The sequence below is a fragment of the Pseudophryne corroboree genome, chromosome 4, assembly GCF_028390025.1.
Source record: "Pseudophryne corroboree isolate aPseCor3 chromosome 4, aPseCor3.hap2, whole genome shotgun sequence".
Lineage (NCBI taxonomy): Eukaryota > Metazoa > Chordata > Amphibia > Anura > Myobatrachidae > Pseudophryne > Pseudophryne corroboree.
In genome coordinates, this window is record NC_086447.1 from 467,769,327 (window position 1) to 467,790,568 (window position 21,242).

The 21,242-nt window shown below is 44.2% G+C and overlaps 1 long non-coding RNA gene across 1 annotated transcript in view; it reads left to right on the forward strand.

The window, feature by feature from the left end:
* The first annotated feature begins 1,850 nt into the window (after positions 1–1,850).
* LOC134911510 (uncharacterized) overlaps positions 1,851–21,242 on the forward strand; it is a 287,243-nt gene continuing 267,851 nt past the window's right edge. Inside the window, exon 1 of the long non-coding RNA XR_010176630.1 lies at positions 1,851–1,968. This is a non-coding gene — a long non-coding RNA (uncharacterized LOC134911510). The remainder of the gene's footprint in view (positions 1,969–21,242) is intronic.

Below are 21,242 nucleotides of genomic sequence, written 5' to 3' on the forward strand. Positions count from 1 at the left end.
GATATCCAGGTTCAGCACATATGGGTAAATAAAAATAACTGAGGTACATATTCAGTAACCTGTGCTCAAGTATGGATATCACTAAAACCTGGACTGTCAGTGTGCCTTTGGACAGAGGTTAGGAAAGTCTGCTTAAGAGAGTGCATAGAACCATGGGCGTAGCTACCATAGGTGCAGGGGATGCGACTGCTATGGGGCCTGAGTTATCTCTGGAGCCCCAGCCTTCCCCTGCACCTACTGTAGTTACTGAGATAGCCCCTGCACTGTCCTCTTTTTCCTTTAGGTGTGATGCTGCACTGCAGCCACACCTGCTCACCCGGCCGCCAGCTCCGCCTCTCCTGAGTATTAATGCTGGTAGCAGGGCCGAAACTAGGGCTTACGTCACCCGGGGCAAGGCAGTAATTTAGCGCCCCCCAAAAAAACCACCAAAAAAATGTATATAATATATATATATATATATATATCCACGCACATGATAGTGGCACTCACTGTCCTTTTTACAGCCACCGGGGTGCCCTCCTTCTAAGGTATAGCCAATTCAGGTTCTCTGGGGCGGATTGCTGCTCCACTCCTCCATGCAATAAGAACCAGGCGGCACTCCACGGGTTTTAAACAAGTACAAGTGTATTAAAAGTTCAAGGCATTACATGCATGTAATGCCTTGAACTTTTAATACACTTGTACTTGTTTAAAACCCGTGGAGTGCCGCCTGGTTCTTATTGCATGGAGGAGTGGAGCAGCAATCCGCCCCAGAGAACCTGAATTGGATATATATATATATATATATATATATATATATATCACTCTAACGGCAGCACTCGGAAATAAACGCACAGACAGGCAGGTATAATATCGACGTTTCGAAGATTTACTGTACTTCGTCATCAGGATCCTGATGACAAAGTAAATCTTCGAAACGTCGATGTTATACCTGCCTGTTTGTACATTTGAGTGATATGTGGTGGACCTGCAGAGATATCTAGGAGGGCACCGGCTAAGTACCACATTTATTGGGAGTGCTGCTTCTACATACTATATATATATATATATTATATATATATATAAATTAAATAAATAAAAAACAAAATTCAAAACAGATATCCCTCAGACCGGCTGACCCCAGTACATACATGGTATATATATGTATATATATATATATATATATATATATATATATAAATATATATATATATATCTCTATGCACAGAACTGTATATATACATATATATATATATATACACATACACACACTATATATATATATATATATATAAAATGATCTGCAGCTGTCATGGTGGTGAAAATAGGCACTATCACTATTATAACTTAAGGCAAGATATGTAATATCAAGAACTACAGTGTAAATGAGCTGCAGGGGTTAACAACAAAACAGAGTGAGCGTGTGTGTTTTTAACCTCCCCTCTTTACGTAAGCCCAGTACCCACGGGGACGGAGGTGAAGGGTGCTGTCCTCCTGCTTCCATCAATCACTGTGCAATCAGCGGCTCCCCGCTGAATGCTGTGTGCGTGGGGCTGGAGAAAGGTCAGCAGCATGAGAACGGGCGGCTGGTGTACTTTTTCGGCTTGCCGCTGAAGATAGCTGACTACTGCAGCTCCAGCGGCGGCCATCTTTCTGCAGGGTGCAATGCTTCAGGGGATTTGTAGTCTCTCTGCCACTGCTTAAAGTCTAAGCGGTAATAGACATGACTACAAATCCCATGTTACTCCACTACCTTCTCTGCTATGTCAGAAGCACACAGATCCCAGCGCCCAATACAATCCCGCGCCCGGGTCACATGCCCCCCTAGCCCCCCCCCCCCTAGTTACGGCCATGCTGGTAGGAGGCGTGGCTGAGTCTGCAGGGACATCCCTGGACCACGGCCATGCATCCTCCCAGCGTCTGTGAGGAGACACGAGGTGGAGCCGGGCCGGCCGGGAGAGCGGATGAGGCGGCAGTGCAGCCCCAATGGTGAGTGCTGCGGGGAAGGGGTTTCTATGGAGGGGGGGGGGGGTACGCACGGGGGGCGGGCCTGTTCCACAGCATGGAAGTATGCTATGGGGCCCCGTCTGGCATAGCTACACCCCTGCATGGAACAATCAAGTATAATTAGAACCTAAATTCTGGTACCTAGATTCCGGCAATATTCAGCATGAAAACAAGTTTTGACCTCCGTCTTCAGCCTGTTTAATCTTCTAACCTTCTGCATTTTATTTTAGTGATGGCAGTAGCTGACAGCATATAGAGTGAGTTTTATGAAGGTCGCAAGCCTTCAGTTACTGAAATATATGGAATCCACAATTAATACTCAGGCACACTTACTGTATAATCATATCAAGTGTAAAAAGGTGAACACTGGACAATGCAAGTGAATATTGTTTATCATTCTAGCAGGTAGTCATAAACAGAGCCGGCCCTAACCAATATGATGCCCTAGGCAAGATTTTGGCTGGTGCCCTCTAGCACCACCGCTAGTTCCGCCTCTGACCCTGCACCCTTTTCCCAGCACCATCACCCCACACACATAGCAGTCCTTTTTTTTGTTTTCCTACCCCCTGTAATTTAAATAAGAACAGTGTGCACATTCGGCGCACAGCCCAAAAATGTATGTGTATTTGCTGGCAAGGGGCATGGCCACACAATAGTACCCCCAATTCAAATTATGCCTCACAGTAGTGCAACTTTATTCACAATTTATCATACGATAGTGTCCCTTATTCACGTTACATCACACAGTAGTACCACTTTACCTTATATATGTTACTCCTCACAGTAGTGCCCCTCATTAACATAACATCATACTGAATTGCTCCTTATTCACATTACACCACACCATATTGCTCTTTATTCTCATTACATCACACCATATTGCTCCTTATTCACATTACACCACACCATATTGCTCTTTATTCACATTAGAGCACACAGTAGTGCCCTTTCTCTACGTTACGCCACACGGTAGAGCACCTTATACACATAATGCCACACATTGGTATTGCATTTATACACATAATACCACACAGTAATGTCCCTTACACATATGACACACATTATTAATGTCCTTATAAACATAATGCACCTTACACATTATGCCAACCCTTATTAATGCCCTTATACACATAATTTTACTTACACATATGCAGCACATTGTTAATGCCCTTATACACATAATGACACACATACTGTCCCTTGCACATATGCCGCACATTATTAGTGCCCTTATACACATAATGACACACATAGTGCCCCTTACACATATGTTACACATTATTAATGCCCTTATACACATAATGACACATATAGTTCCTGGCGTGAGTCAACTGGCAGCTCTGCTAACGTCGGGTGCCTATTTTTTAATGAAAATGCATCTTGTTTGCATTGCTATGTGGTTAGGATACACAAATAGCTTCTGCAGATTAAAATGATATGCGGCATGCCTATATACTGTGTGCGACTTTGGCTGTATCTGCATACAAAATGCTACACACAGAATATAGGCATGCCGCATACCATTTTATTCAGCAGAAGCTGCTTGTGCCCCTAGGCATACCAGGTGCCCTAGGCAATTGCCTAGTTTGCCTATGCATAGGGCCGGCTCTGGTCATAAAGCTAATATACCTTCCCATCCATATACAATCTTAATATATAAAAACAAATGTCCTGACTGACTGACTGACTGACTGACTCATCAACACCCAGCCCAAATCCCTGGACCTAAAAACATGAATTTTGGGGATTATATTCCTTCCATGATGTTAGCACCCACAAAGCAGGAATCTTTTTTAAATTCAACGGAGTGAAAAGGGGTAAAATTTATTTTCACAGATTTTTCAATATCTCTTAGGCCCGATGAGACATTGACCTGGTTTTGGCATACAAAGGTTACCCACACAAATACCTAAACACATTATTTAGAATTTTGTCCTAATCAACTCCAAAAGAGGCAAATCTGGATTCAGGAGTGTCATCCTGACCCCTAAGAATGACAAGGCTACCGTCATTAATCACACGCTACGTTTCACTCATTCAAAGGGGCAGAAATGGAGTGCAAATCTGTGGATTTGATGGTGCAAATGGAGACACGCAGTCCACTATCCCGTGGAGTTCCTTAACGGCTTCAACCCTCCTGGCCACCCACTTCACAAGCTTCTCCTAAAAGTGAAAAACAAATGGAAGCGCTGTCATTGAAAGTATCAAGTTTCACAATTTATTAAAAATATATATATTACATTAACCACATTAACAAACACAATAATATAAAACCAATTCTTCTAGAAGTTTTAAAACAGATCTGCAGACACAACTCTATAGATACATTTGTTGCTTTTAATTTTGAACAGTATCTTTTAGTGTCCACACTAAGAGGCTCTCCTTAGTAAGACGTATCTGTGTTATATTGCTCTTTATTGAGATCCTCATATGTTCTTATTAGTCAAAGATCTCTGGAGTGTACAAGCTCCATGCGTGGGCTAAATGGACATGAGAGCTCACTGATACACTTGATTCTTATAAATTTGTATAACAGTTGTGGGATCCACCGTTTAAATATGTTATGACCAATTATAACACAGTGCTCCATCAATATTGCACTGGATTAGAACATAACGCTCCATCACAGCTCGTCTGACTGTGTGGTCCGTAATATAAGAGGCTTTGCTGGGGCAATGTGTTGTAAAGCACAGTTCAAATAAGATGTTTACTGATGTATGAGCGTGACCCGCTCTCAATAGGCAGTGTATGCGAGCACAGTGCTTACCCCTGCCTGTATTTCTGTGCGGACCATAGGAATTTTCTTCACAGTCTCGGGTGCCGGCTACCCATGTGACTCACAGCGTTGAGGTGGAGCAGACTGGAACTTGACTGTCGACCACTGGCCGCAGCTCTCAGCATGGATCGGTCAGCAGGATAGAAAGTGCGGGATACTTGACGCGTTTCTCAGCCTCAAATCCGGGGCTGTTTCATCAGTGTGGGTTCCAGTGATGTTGCTGTGGGACCTCAACCCACCCAAACTCTGCAATGGCACCAGGCTGTGCGTGAAGGCCCTTCACAGGAACATCATCGAGGCCACACCAATACTCATACCAATAGAGTACCCCTTTGAGTTCAAGAGGATGCAGTTGCCCTTAAAGGTCTGCTTTACAATGACCATCAATGAGTCCCAGAGGCAGATTGACTTGAGGGAGGACTGCTTCTCACATGGGCAGTTCTACATGGCCTGCTCCAGAGTGAGCTTACTCAGTAGCCTAGTGATCCTAACACCTGAAGGGAGAACCACAAATGTGGTTGGCAAAGAAATTCTTAAGTAGAGAAAAACAGGTTTACATATGTCTTATAATCCACCTTCAATTCATTCATATAAAACAATGTTTAAATATCTTATTTTATTTAATCTTGGTACCACCACGCTCCTGTACTCCAAAGGCATAAAATTAACTAAGCATATAAATGAAGATGGAATGATGGAAATGGAAATAGTAAACATTGAAGGTCTACGTGGGTGAAACCTGGCACATCAGCTAGTCAGACTAATAAGGCTACTCGCCTCTCAGCCATCTCAGTCCTTCTTATAGACTGGTAACCACAGTTGTGCCTTGTACCTGAGATGTGGTCTGATAATGCAATTTCAACATGACAATTATGGCCAGCATCTATTGTTATGCATCACTGGATGTTATTGGCATTTGCAGCAACCATTGGACACTAAAGCTGTGTTTTAGTTTAGTCTCTACTAGTAATGTTATAAGCACAAACCTCTGATCCGACAGTATGTCATTACTGTATCTCTATCTCATAATCTATGTGTCTATAATACATGGAAGCTTAATGGATTAATCTATGCCTATTAGTTTTTTCTTTTTGTCATCGAAAAAACACTGTTGTCAAAGATGATGACTACACAAAACTGCAAGTTTTGTGATATAGATGAACTTTGAAGACCTTTGTCAATCGCCCCTTATGACTGCTTTTTAAAGATCAAGGCTTTAGTACTATGCAGCAAGTTTTCGCCGAAATTATTTAAATGATTGTCTCTCTTCTATAATGACAGAAAGAAATTACTGTAGAAGGTTGCTTTCAATATCAGGACAGTGGCAATAAGTGTATATAAGATGAAATGAAGCTTTTGTCTTGAACTACATTAGAAATAGTCTTAAACTCCTCCTCACTTATTTAACAAATGGCCTGTCATGATGAAATCTCTAAGCCCTTTTTCAAGAAGAATAATTACAGCTTGTTAGGTGAAAGCTCATTTGAAGTCTCAATTTTCTTGAGTATGGGGCCCTTGTTGGAAGAGCCAGGTGTGCGGTAAAGGTTGCAGCTAGTGCCTGTAGTGTGAGGTTGAAACTCAACTGGCATGTTGCAAGTCTTTGATTTTTCTTTTGCTGAAGAGGTAGCAGTTGTCTTGACAGTAGAAATAAAGCATCATAATAGCACTTTGATGCATATAATGTCTAAAGGGAATTCAAAGCTGCATATAAAAATGATGGATGTTTAAAATTATGAACAAAGAGTAGACTACAACCTTTTGGCTTTATAAAAGCATTGAAATTGAGCACAGCAGTGTTCAGAAGGAAAAAATACTAAATAACACCCATATGTATGTGTGTCTGTCTGTCTGCCTATTATCTATCTATCTATCTATCTATCTATCTATCTATCTATCTATCTATCTATCTATCTATCTATCTTTGTTTATAACAGTTATAGCACACATACATATAGCACAGCGCGTTACAGAGAATATTTAGTTATTCACATCACTCCCCGCCCCATTGGAGCTTACAATCTATGGGGAAGATGTATTAAGCCTGGAGAAGGCATAAGGAAGTGATAAATCTGTGATAAGTGCAAGGTGATAACGCACCAGCCAATCAGCTTATAACTATCAATTTACATATTAGAGCTGATTAACTGGTGCGTTATCACCTTGCACTTATCACCGCTTTATCACTTCTTGATGCCTTCCCCAGGCTTAATACATCTGCCCCATTCCCTACCAAATGTACACACATATAACGTAATTTTTTTTTTCCATAGACAATTGACAAAGCAAGATATTTTTACAGTGTGGCAAAGAGGAGAAGGCCCATGTGCAGTCTCAGTCTGGTCGCCATCCTCTGTAGCAGACAGCACAGTGACAGAGGGGATCCGGACTATAGGTCGACATACATTAGGTTGACTCTATATGGTTGACAGGCACAAGGTCAATATATGAAAGATCCACACTGGAGAAGTTCGACAGCTTCAAAAGATCGGCAGGTTCATATGGTTGACATAACAATGGTCGACACACATATGGTTGAAACTGCTTTTTGGGTTTTTTTCATGTTTTTTTGTTAATTTTCCCTGACTATTCATGTCACAAATCATAACCTTTAGTATCCTTGTGGTGAACGAAGCAGAGCAAGACACCATGCCCGAAGTGTTGTAAGTGGACGTGTTTCTATAAATGGTGGTCCCAAATTAAAAAACTATCCACATTTACCTCAAAACTTCAAAAAACAGGTGTGTTGGCCATGTTTGTGTTGAACATTGTAATGTCGACCTTTTGACCCTGTCAACCTTTTGCGCCTGTCGACCTTTTCCAGTGTTGACCTTTCATGTGTCAACCTTTTGTCCATGTTGACCTTCTGTCCATGTCTGCCTTGTTTTTGTCAACCATATCGGGTCAACTTAATGATTGTAGATCTAATGAATGTAGATCTTCTGTACCACACCCATCTCGGAGCACTAGGGTCACTAGTAGAACCTAGCGCTGTGCCTGTGTATAGCGCACATGTGTAGGTCTCCAGGGAAAATTGTGTGGTGGACATTTTCCTTGTGATTTTCCTACTGCGCTTGCTGAAAGTGCTAAAAAAGAAATGGCCACTGCAACATTTTCTTTGAGATTTTTATAGCACTGCTGCCACCGATGTGGAACTCCGGAGGGGTAAGTATTGAAAAATCGGGTGCAGGGTTGTGGTGTAGGCCCCCCCGAACCAAGGGCCAGTGTGCACTGCACACCCTGCACCCAGTATAGACATGCCACCGGTGGTAGAGTTTTTATCAAACATTTCAAAGAAATAAAATGGAAAATCAGCTTCTGTCATTTCATAGTCTGTGCTAGGTAATTGACAGTAAGATGCTGATTGACTGCTTTTGGCAACTTCTTCACTTTATCTCTATCCAAGGCTTATCTCCCACTGGGGGAGGAAACCAGGGTACACAGAGGAAACCCATGCAAGCACGGTAAGAATATTCAAATGCTACACAAATAGGGCTCTGTTTGGTAATGAACCCATGTGCCCAGTGCTGTTGTGGCTCCCCGGAACTGTGTGTGCCACTTTAAGAACTTTTGTTAGAGCTGGGACAGGAGGAGTTAACTGCAGCCCTGGTCCAGTCACATGGCCTCAGGAGAAAAATCTGATTGGTGAGAGGCTCCTGGGAGAAGCAGAGAGTGCTGGGAAGAAGAAGGTGGAAAGCGTGGTGTGTGCTGGCAGACAGAGGAATGCGGAGCAGAGCGGGAGCTGTAAGCTGGTAGGGGTCCGCAGGATGCTGGCCGGTGAGTGCAGCTCTGTTAAGGAGAGCAGCAAACAGTTGCTGGGGAGTATTGCTGGAGAGCAGGTGTTGAGACGCCGCAGCCAGAGGACCGAACATCGCTAGGCCTGGTGATAGACGCGAACACCGCAACCATCTTGAGAGAGAGTGAGGAGCCATTACAGCAGGAACAGCCAGCTTAAAATTCAATTCCCTGGGTCTCAGTGAGTACTGTTTGAAACTAACAGTCAGCCAGCCACAGACAAGTGTACTTTTCAGCCTTTACCACCTGTGTTCCAAACTAGCCAGTGATAAAGAAGGGTACAGCCAGCAGCGCCATATTTTACCAACTAAGACTCATAGATGGAGTGCTAAACCAGGACTGAGTTTATTACAAGTTCAAGAGAAATGTTTGTTCTCCAGAGCAGAGTTTAAATGCAAGTATAAGAGACACATCTGTGCTGAAGGACTGAGTTTGTGCAACCCAGACAGTTATTGCTGGAAGGACTGAGCTAATTATGCAAGTGTTGATCAAGCCCTGCGGCTGAAGAGACTTAGATTGTTCCATACAAAAGCCCTTTTATCGTGACTTAGGTGCCATGGTCAAAGGACATTGCCTTTCATTCGCTAGTTACATCTTTGAGACAAAGTACTAAGTTGTATTGACATTCCCTATCCCAGGATCCCCTCAATTATAATGTGCTCATTTCCCCCATTGACAAGCTGTGGAACAACAAACTTAAATAAGAGCTCCAACGAACAGTGGGGGTCGTTCCGAGTTGATCGTAGCCCTGCAATATCTTGCAGGGCTATGATCATGACAATACACATGCGGGGGGATGCCCAGCACAGGGCTATCCCGCCCTGCATGTCAGTGCCAGCTCACCCCACAGAAGTGCAAAAGCATCGCACAGAGGCGATGCTTTGCACTTTAGGAGTAGCTCCCGGCCAGCGCAGCTTTAGCGTTCTGGTCGGGAGCTACTCGTCGCTCCCCGGCCTGCAGCGGCTGCGCGTGACGTCACGCAGACGCTGCGGCCTGCCCCCCGCATGGTCCGGCCACGCCTGCGTTGGCTGGACCACGCCCCCATAACGGCGGCCAAATGCCACCGTGCCACCCCCTCCCGCCCAGCGACCACCTCTGCCTGTCAATCAGGCAGAAGCGATCGCAGGGAAATGACGGCCTTCGGCCGTCCGGCATGCGGTGGCGCACTGCGGCGCTAGCGCATGCGCAATTCTGACCCGATCCCTGCGCTGCGATAAACTGCAACGAGCGATCGGGTCGGAATAACCCCCAGTGTCGGTAAAGATACTTGCTACCTTGGCTAGGGAACGTTAGAAAGTAAGTATTTAGGATTATTGAAACGTATTATCATTGCTCTTCTTATGATCACATTATAGAATGGAATGCACAGTGTCTGATTTGATTTTCCTGATTCCAATGATTTTATATTAATTTTGTGATTCCAATTGTTTCTCATCCCGATTCTAATTCTTCTCCTTTGTGAGTATAATAACTTTTCTTTTGCAAATTGGATGACCTTTTGTGGTGTGAACTGTAGAAAAGTTGCATATTTCTGTTTTCCTTGTAAGTAATTAAGTATTCAACTCGCCGTCATACTGTATGTGGCGATGGATATTCAACTACCGGAGGAATTCAGTATTACTCTGGTGCAGGTCCAGATGCTCAAGAAATCATTTGTACCTGTGATCCCAAACACTGGGGGTAATTCCAAGTTGATCGCAGCAGGAATTTAGTTATCAATTGGGCAAAACCATGTGCACTGCAGGGGAGGCAGATTTAACATGTGCAGAGAGAGTTAGATTTGGGTGGGTTATTTTATTTCTGTGCAGGGTAAATCCTGGCTGCTTTATTTTTACACTGCAAATTAGATTGCAGATTGAACACACCCCACCCAAATCTAACTCTCTCTGCACATGTTAAATCTGCCTCCCCTGCAGTGCACATGGTTTTGGCCAGTTGCTAACTAAATTCCTGCTGCGATTAACTTGGAATTACCCTCACTGTGTGACAAGGTTCACGTACACTGGGTAAAATTCAAACAGCAGGTTTATTCTTTCTCCAGCAGTTAGGTCACTCACAAGGTTGTAACAGCAGTTCACAGCAGGGTACAAGTTAAAGCATAACATTCCATGTTCTGATTATTCAGCAATGGTATAGGCTCCAATGGTTCCTAACGTAAACCCAGACCCCAGCCTACTGCCTGGCCAGCTTGCCAAGAATCAGGAGCATTATCACTGTGTACAGACAGCATTCTTAAAGGCATCTAACAGGTACTACTAATCAACTTGGCTGAAGTTCATTACTGACCTCAACGAAAACCTGGACTGGATCCATGTTCAACTGCTGTTACATACTTAAACAGGGAAATCCTGCTGTCCCTGCCACAACTGCTGCCGAATGACAGTAGTAGTGATATTTACCACTGCTGAACCAGCCTACTCTGCATGTGTAGCCTGAGTTCATGCATGTGCATGGTCGCAGCACCCACAGTGCAGAGGTGGCGGAGGGATCTGATTTGATGCCTCTTTGCAAACATGGACATCCTTTCCATAGGATGGAATGGGGTTCCAGGAACCAACACCAAGGTTCCCATAGGAAAACTCAGGATACTTTCAGTTTTTGGAGTTTCCTGGATACTAGGTGGCCTCATTGGGCCCTTAGTAATGAATGGGCCGTTACTAACAACATGCTGAAACTAGCATTTTCACATGTGTAATGGGTTCATAAAATATGATGAATGGGCCCTTTCGTAATTTTAAAGGTATCCAGTTCGCTAGTCATCATTCAGAAGATCGACATTGCAAAAGTTAACACAAGAATGTTGACATGGTCTGAATGTCAACAGTTATAATGTCATCATGGACGTTAGGTCAACAACCAGTATGTATGCATACAATCAGGTTGACATGGTTAAAATGTCAACATGTTTAGAATATCGACATTTTACATGTCGATTTCAGAGTGTTGATATATCTCTTTATGTTGATTTTTAAGCTTAAGCTTAGGGTTAATTTAAAATAAGCAAAAAGCCATATATTGACATGTTAAATGTCATCATTCTGAACTTGTTGACATTTTAACCATACGCCGACGTTACCCCCTTGATTTGAAAGGATGGAAATCATATATTATTGTGCATATATACTGGTTATCACTGTTTATATGGCATTTCTGAGATACTATATATATATATATATATATATATATATATATATAAAAAGAACTAACAGCGCCAATAATGCAGTAGTCTATTTTATCACGATATGTCAGCAAGTTCGCACCCCTGAGGTGCAGACACTATCTGCCACTCCCTGATGTATAAAGGGCGCCTGCTGTATCTTAAGTATATCCCGCACTAGTACGTGTGCCAGGTTAAAGATTAAAATGGAAAAAACAGATAAGATACATCTAAGCGACCATTGGTGGCATGAATATAAATAGACTGTGTACTTATAAAAAGATATGTACAGGTTTTTTTTTTCAGTAGTAACACTTAAAAAATAAAAAAAATATATCTATGGACAGTACAAAACGCGGGGTTAATAATACAACAGAGTGACTTAGTATAGGTATCTGTGTGTTTTAAAAAAAAGTGAGGCAATCTAGGAAACATTAAAAAAGGGGGACATTAAAACAGGGGATAGTAAAAAATATACAGTATATAATATAAATATATATTAGCTGTACGTATCAAGGATAGGAAGGTATATTAAAATAGCTTAACTGAAGAGTTAGTAGAAATCTCAGGTATCACCCAACGCATTTCGTCTGGTCTTGATGAAGTCAGTCCCGACGAAACGCGTTGGGTGATACCTGAGATTACTACTAACTCTCAGTTAAGCTATTTTAATATACCTTCCTATCCTTGATACGTACAGCCAATATATATTTATATTATATATATTTTTTAATATCCCCTTTTTTCATGTCCCCCTTTTTCTGTTTCCTAGATTGCCTCACTTTTTTTAAAAACACACAGATACATATACTAAGTCACTCTGTTGTATTATTAACCCTGCGTTTTGTACTTTCCATATATATATTTTTTTATTTTTTAAATGTTACTACTGAAATAAAACCCTGTACATATCTTTTTATAAGTACGCAGTCTATTTATATTCATGCCACCAATGGTTGCTTAGAAGTATCTTATCTGTTTATATATATATATATATATAGATATATATATAATTATTTATTTTTATTTATTTTTTATTATTTTTTAACATCAATAATTTTTATTCAATTTTTTGTTTTGCAAAACAGTGGTACAGAAAGAAGAAGAGGGAGGAAGGGGGGGAAGCAGTAAATACATAGATGAGACAACATGTATACATATACATACAGTTCAAAATCAATCAAACATGTGTATCAGAAAAAAAACACAATGGACGTAATACAGTAAGAAATACAGAATAAAAGAGAGCAAAGAAGGCACTGAGCCCACAATAATACAAATTGCAACCTTGAGCACAAAGCAATCCCAGACTCAGGAAGGGGCGAGGTCACCATCAGGGGGAGGGGTATGAGGGTGGGTGTCCGGGGAGGGGGGTTGCAGTACCAAATTCGCTCCTTCACCCTCCGTGACAAAGAGAAGCCAGGGCCTCCAACGTACTAGAGGGGACTTGGCAGAAAGGGAGCAAGGCATATACTCAGTCTCCATCAAAAAGTGCTTCTGAATGTTGTGTATGACTTTCATTAAGGGGGGGGGGGGGGTATGGGTTGTTTCCAATTCTGGGCTAAGGCCGCACGGGGTGCGAGGCAAATATGACCTAAAACGTACTGTAAATGAGCACCCACGTAACGTGGGTAGATATTCAATAAAGCAATGAGGGGGGTGGGGGACAGGGTGAGTCCAAGCACTTTATTAATTAGCCCAAACACCTCGACCCAGTACAACTTAATAGAGGGACAGGTCCAAAAAATATGAAAAAGATGGCCCACCTCACCGCAAAGACGCCAACAAAACTTTGAGCATGCAGGCCAAATTGTGTGCAACCTATCAGGCGTGAGGTATAGTCTATGCAGTAACTTGACGTGCATCTCGGAATGATTTAGACATTTAGACATTGCAAAGGACGACATAAAAATGTTTTGCCATTGAGGGTCGGTTAGGGTACAGCCTATATCCATCTCCCACCTGATTTGGGCTCTAGTTTTAAAAACGGGAATCAATGTTAGTAGTGTTTTGTACCAGAAGGAGATCTCACTTGTAGAGGAATCATTAGAAAGACGGCCTAGGACCGGCGACATAGGAGGGGGCAGTGGGGAGGGGGCAAGGTGAAGGCTGTTCCACCAATATTGTATTTGATAGTATCTGAGCCTCTCAGAATCAGGTAAAGCAAAGCGTTCTTGAATGGCAGAGAAGGAGTTAAGCACAATCCCATTAAACAGATCTCCCAGGAGACCAATCCCCCTAGATCGCCAACCTGCCAAATTAAGATTAGGGACTAGGGCGGCAACTGTGCGTAGAGAGATTCGAGACAGATTATGAAGGGAAGGGGATAAGCCTATGGTCAGTCTGTCCCAGACCTGCAGCGTAGCTCGGGTTGAGGGGAGAAGGCGTAGGTTCGATGGTCGCATAGATTTAGGTAGCCAAAAGAGATCCCTCAAGGGAAATCTGGGGCATGCTAATTCCTCCAGACACATCCACTACGAATATATACCACTAGAAAGAGCTTTAACCTGGGCTAGGAGGCAGGCTTCTTGGTATAGGGAGAGGTTAGGCATGTCCAGGCCACCAACTCTCCTAGGTAATGGCATCCTGGCGCGGGACAGTTTAGGTGGACGCGAAGACCAGATATAATTGGCGAGAATAGTAGTAGCCTTATCTAAATATTTCTTGGGGAAAACAAAAGGAATTGTACGAAACAAAAACATTAATTTGGGAAGCAACAACATTTTAAAAGCGGCCAGGCGTCCCAGCCAAGATATCTCATAGTTAAGCCACGATTTGGTGGACAACTGTAACGAGGTCAGTAAAGGAGGGAGGTTAACTTCAAATTCAGAAGAGGAGGATGGGGGGATAGAGATACCCAAGTACCGTATTGAGGTCGTTTGCCAATTGTAGGGGTATTTAGCACGCAAAGGGGCCATGGAGTGAGTGAGATTGATAGGCAGGGCATCAGTTTTAGTTGTGTTTAGTTTGTAATAAGATGCTGCAGAGTACCTCTCTAAAATATTATGTAAATGAGGGAGGGCGGTGCAAGGGTCGGTTACACATAAGAGAACATCATCCGCGAATAGACAGAGTTTATGGGAGGTGGTACCGAACTGGAGTCCTGGGAACTGTGGGTCTGCTCGAATCTTAGCTGCCAAAGGCTCGATTGCCAGGACAAAAATGAGAGGGGAGAGAGGACAGCCCTGATGGGTGCCGTTGTAAATTGGAAAGGGGGAAGATAGAAAACCATTACTAAAGACCCGGGCCGAGGGAGAGCTATACAAGGCTAGTATGGATGACAGGATTTGGTCACGGAAGCCAAATTTCAATAATACTTTCCGTATGTAGGTCCAGTTTATGCGGTCAAAAGCCTTCTCCGCGTCTAGAGATAACAGAAGAAGGCCTTGTTCCGGGGCTAAGGAGTCTACGAGGTTAAATACCCTACGGGTATTGTCAGACGCTTGCCTTCCAGGGATAAATCCGACCTGGGGGTATATTTACAAAGATTCGTGTTTTTGCCGTTTTGAAGGGTGTTTGAACTCGAATGGTATCGGGTGCATTTTACTGCAACTTTTTGAATCCTGATACGATCATTCACTAAGTTGCCGACTTTTCCCAATTCGTATTTTCCGATGTCAATGTGATTCGTAATGTTAGGCAGTGTTTTACGGGAGTGATGAGTAAAACACTGCCTGACAAAACACAGGGAATCCCGGCCGGATCTGTGAGATCCGTGCAGGGCTTCATTGTGTACCTTAAAAAGGTGTTTTAAGTAGTAAAAAATCCGAAAAAAATTGCGTGGGGTCCACCCTCCTAAGCACAACCAGCCTCGGGCTCTTTGAGCCGGTCTTGGTTGACAAAATATGGAGAAAAAAATGACAGGGGTTCCCCCATATTTCATCAACTAGCACCGGGCTCTGCGCCTAGTCCTGGTTCCAAAAATACGGGGCGTAGGGGTCCCCCGTATTTTTGAAACCAGCACCGGGCTCCACTAGCCAGGTACATAATGCCACAGTCGGGGGACACTTTTATACTGGTCCCTGCGGCCCTGGCATTACATACCCAACTAGTCACCCCTGGCCGGGGTATCCTGGAGGAGTGGGAACCCCTTAAATTAAGGGGTCCCCCCTCCAGCCACCCAAGGGCCAGGGGTGAAGCCCGAGGCTGTCCCCCCCATCCAAGGGCGGCGGATGGGGGGCTGATAGCCATGTGTAAAAAATGTGAATATTGTTTTTAGTAGCAGTACTACAAGTCCCATCAAGCCTCCCCTGCAAGCTGGTACTTGGAGAACCACAAGTACCAGCATGCGGAGGAAAAACAGGCCCGCTGGTACCTGTAGTACTACTACTAAAAATATACCCCCCAAAAAACAGGACACACACACCGTGAAAGTATAAGTTTATTACATACATGCACACCTCCATACATACATACTTACCTATGTTCCCACGAGGCTCGGTTCTCTTCTCCATGTAGAATCCTTGGGGGACCTGTGAAAAAAAATATACTCACATAATCCAGTGTAGATTGTCCTGGTTGACAAAATATGGAGAAAAAAATGACAGGGGTTCCCCCATATTTCATCAACCAGCACCGGGCTCTGCGCCTGGTCCTGGTTCCAAAAATACGGGGCGTAGGGGTCCCCCGTATTTTTGAAACCAGCACCGGGCTCCACTAGCCAGGTACATAATGCCACAGTCGGGGGACACTTTTATACTGGTCCCTGCGGCCCTGGCATTACATACCCAACTAGTCACCCCTGGCCGGGGTATCCTGGAGGAGTGGGAACCCCTTAAATTAAGGGGTCCCCCCTCCAGCCACCCAAGGGCCAGGGGTGAAGCCCGAGGCTGTCCCCCCCATCCAAGGGCGGCGGATGGGGGGCTGATAGCCATGTGTAAAAAATGTGAATATTGTTTTTAGTAGCAGTACTACAAGTCCCAGCAAGCCTCCCCTGCAAGCTGGTACTTGGAGAACCACAAGTACCAGCATGCGGAGGAAAACCAGGCCCGCTGGTACCTGTAGTACTACTACTAAAAATATACCCCCCCAAAAAAAGGACACACACACCGTGAAAGTATAAGTTTATTACATACATGCACACCTCCATACATACATAGTTACCTATGTTCCCACGAGGCTCGGTCCTCTTCTCCATGTAGAATCCTTGGGGGACCTGTGAAAAAAATTATACTCACATAATCCAGTGTAGATTGTGTTCAAAGTATAATCCACGTACTTGGCAAGACAAAAAAATGGAAACCCGACCACGCACTGAAAGGGGTCCCATGTTTACACATGGGACCCCTTTCCCTGACTGCCAGGACCCCCCCTGACTCCTGTCAAAGAGGGTCCCTTCAGCCAATCATGGAGCGCCACATCGTGGCACTCTCCTGATCGGCTGTGTGCTCCTGTAGTGTCTGTGAGGCGGCACAAGGCACAGATACAATGTAGCGCCTATGCGCTCCATTGTAGCCAATGGTGGGAACTTTGCGGTCAGCGGTGAGGTTACTTTCGGTCAACCGCTGACCGCAAAGTTCCCACCATTGGCTACAATGGAGCGCATAGGCGCTACATTGTTTCTGTGCCGTGTGCTGCCTCACAGACACTACAGGAGCACACAGCCAATCAGGAGAGTGCCACGACGTGGCGCTCCCTGATTGGCTGAAGGGACCCTCTTTGACAGGAGTTAAGGGGGGTCCTGGCAGTCGGGGAAAGGGGTCCCATGTGTAAACATGGGACCCCTTTCAGTGCGTGGTCGGGTTTCCGTTTTTTTGTTTTGCCAAGTACGTGGATTATACTTTGGACACAATCTACACTGGATTATGTGAGTATAATTTTTTTCACAGGTCCCCCAAGGATTCTACATGGAGAAGAGGACCGAGCCTCATGGGAACATAGGTAAGTATGTATATATGGAGGTGTGCATGTATGTAATAAACTTATACTTTCACGGTGTGTGTGTCCTGTTTTTTTGGGGGTATTTTTATAGTAGTAGTACTACAGGTACCAGCGGGCCAGGTTTTCAACCGCATGCTGGTACTTGTGGTTCTCCAAGTACCAGCTTGCGGGGGAGGCTTGCTGGGACTTGTAGTACTGCTACTAAAAACAATATTCAAATTTTTCACAAAAGGCTATCAGCCCCCCATCCGCCGCCCTTGGATGGGGGGGGACAGCCTCCGGCTTCACCCCTGGACCTTGGGTGGCTGGAGGGGGGACCCCTTGATTTAAGGGGTTCCCACTCCTCCAGGGTACCCCGGCCAAGGGTGACTAGTTGGGTATGTAATGCCAGGGCCGCAGGGACCAGTATAAAAGTGTCCCCGGCTATTGCATTATGTACCTGGCTAGTGGAGCCCGGTGCTGGTTTCAAAAATACGGGTGACCCCTACGCTTTTTGTCCCCCATATTTTTGGAACCAGGACCAGGCGCAGAGCCCGCTGCTGGTTGATGAAATATGGGGGAACCCCTGTCATTTTTTTCTCCATATTTTGACAACCAGGACCGGCTCAAAGAGCCCGAGGCTGGTTATGCTTAGGAGGGGGGACCCCACGCAATTTTTTTTTCTGTTTTAACACTAAACAGACCCTTTCCCATAGATAACCATGCACAGATCTCACTGATCTGTGCATGGTTATCCAAACTCGACTGGAAAAAGCAGGTCTATTTTTTTGCTGCTTTTTTTATCAAATCGAAAAAAAAACAGACCCGCACTTGAGCACTCAGAGACTAACACCCAAATACGAATGAATAGTGAATGCCCGTATTGTATGAAATAACAGCCGTGTTTGACCGATGTTCTATTCATTCGTATTTCTGAACTTTGATAATCAAACCATTACGAATAGTTCAAACACTGTCGAGATTGGTGCTTAGTGGATTCCCGGATTGGGACTTTGAAAAAAAAACAAAAATCGGACAAACTCGAATTCTTAGTAAATTTTGGCCTTTGTCGGGATGTATCAGGGAGGGGAGAAGGGCATTCAATCGGGAAGCTATTAATTTAGCATATATTTTAACGTCTCCGTTTAATAGCGCAATGGGGCGGTAGTTTTGGCAAGAAGTCAAGTCCTTACCTGGTTTGGGGATCGTGACAATGCGAGCCTCCAGCATCTCCGTTGGGAGAGTGCCCATAGAAGTGATTTCATTATAAACTGTTACCAGAGATGGAGCCAGGAGGTCCTGGAGTGAAACATAAAAATCATTAATAAAGCCATCTGGGCCTGGCGCCTTATCTTTAGGGAGGGATTTAATCACCCTTAGAGTGTCCGTGGTGGACCAGGGGGCATTCAGCATTTCTAATTGATCGTCGGCAATGGAAGGAAGTCTCAAATCAGCGAGGAAGGAGTTAATAAAGGAAAGAGTAGGCTGCGGGGTAGAAGGGTCAGTCGAGAGATTATAAAGTTGGGAATAGAAGTCAGCAAACTGATTCGAAATCTCCAAAGGGTTAGATATTTTAGCGCCCGATGGGGACACAATAAGCTTGATTCTATTCCTAGCTTGTTGTGCTCTAAGCTTACGATCAAGCAGTTTTCCTGGTCTATTCCCCGCCAGGTAAAATTTCTGACGCATCCTGTTTAATGATGCCTGGGAGCGCGCCATAAGCAATGTCTGAAGCTGGGACCTAATATCAGCTAACTCTTTCTGGAGGGATCTCGAGGGTCGAGCTTGATTTTTTTCCTCCAATTCCTTTAATTTACGCTCCAAATCATTCAGACGTTGCTGATGGAGTTTTTTAAGCTGGGCTCCTGCCTGTATTGCCGCCCCTCTAGCAACGGCTTTCAGCGCGCACCAGAAATTCAGAGTGGACGTGTCCGAAGGGGAATTAAATTCCAAGTAAGACGTGATGCTGTCTACTATAATTTTTTTAGATACGGGGTTGGCCAGTAAGTGAGGAGAAAGTCTCCAAGGTCGGGGCGGGGCATGTTGACTAGTAAGATCCCATTTAAGAATCAGCGGGGCGTGGTCTGACCAGGTTATTGGAAGGATATCTGCGGATCTGGCAAATTGGAGGGTCCATTTATTAGAAAACAAAAAGTCAATACGAGAATAGGAGTTGTGAACAGGAGAATAGTAGGTGTACTCCCGGCCAGTAGGGTTTTGCACTCGCCAAATATCGTAGAGGTCAAATTCAGCCAAGAGATTGCGGAAGGCTAGGCATGGGGCATTAGAGGAGGCTAAAGAGGAGGAAGAGGGCCTGGGAGATCTGTCCAGCCTAGGGTCAAGGACCAAATTAAAGTCCCCCGTGAGGAGAAGCGAGCCTTTACGTTTCTTCTGGATAGCTAAACAGAGTTTACGTAAAAAAGCTACTTGATTTGAGTTAGGTGCATAAGCTGAAACCAAGGTGACCGGTTTGTCATTTAAAAGGCCACTCAGGATAAGGTAGCGGCCATTTTTATCGGCATGTAAAGTGAAGGAGACGGAGTTTTTAAACAATATAGCCACACCGTTCCTCTTAAAAGGGCCGTTTGCAAAATAACCCACAGGGAACCTACGATCCTTAAACATCGGAGGCGCTAAAGATGAAAAGTGTGTCTCCTGCAGTGTAACAATATCCGCCTTGTGCCTAGCAAAATAACCCAATTCCAACCTTCGCTTATTAGGGGAGTTTAACCCCTTAACGTTCATAGACAGAACCTGAATCATCGAAGCAGTCTCAAGCACGCCATGAGTGGTAAGATATTTTGATATACATATATGAACATTTTTTGTCTCATACAGTTGTGAGAGGGGGGGAAGGGGGGGAATAACGGGAGAAAAAAGGGTAAGAACAAACCAAAACAACCCAGTACATTGGGTCGGTATAACTACTGCAAGGAAAGCAAAAAAATGCAGTAGTACATTAACAGGGGGGAACATGTGGCCTAACGCCACCACCACCTATGAACCTAGATAAGGAAAAAGAGAGACATGGGCAAATACAAATATGCCTACCAACCATGTAAAGAAAACAGAAAACATATACGCATGTGCTAAACCATAAACACAGAGCCGGGACTCATGCAACATAACTACTAACAGGGTAACTCACGTGACCACATCAAAGTGAATAACTGAGTCCCATCCGTAATAACGGTACAGAGTAACGTCCATAGTCAAAGTCCAAACTCAAAGGGACGACTTCAGGCGACGAACCACTCCGATTGGAGAGTTGACTGTTTCTTGGATTTAGGAGGCATCGTGACAGGGATATCCCACTCCGATAGCAACTTGACTCCAACTTCCAATGAAGCAACTGTGTAGGATTTATTTTCATACGAGATGATGAGCTTTACTGGAAAGCCTCATCGATAGGTGATCTCTTGGTCACGAAGCGCCAGAGTGATAGGGATAAACGATCGTCTTTTAGCCAAAGTCAAAGCAGAGAAATCCAGAAAAAGCTGTAATCCGCCAAGCGCATCAGAATCTGAGTCTCTAGCCGCCTTCAGGATGCGTTCTTTCGTCGTGAAGAAGTACACTCTCATGAGCGTGTCTCGCGGGAGCGAGGGAGGAACCGAGCGCGGTTTAGGCAGTCTATGGATCCTGTCTATGAGCAGCTCCCTGAGATCAGCCCTG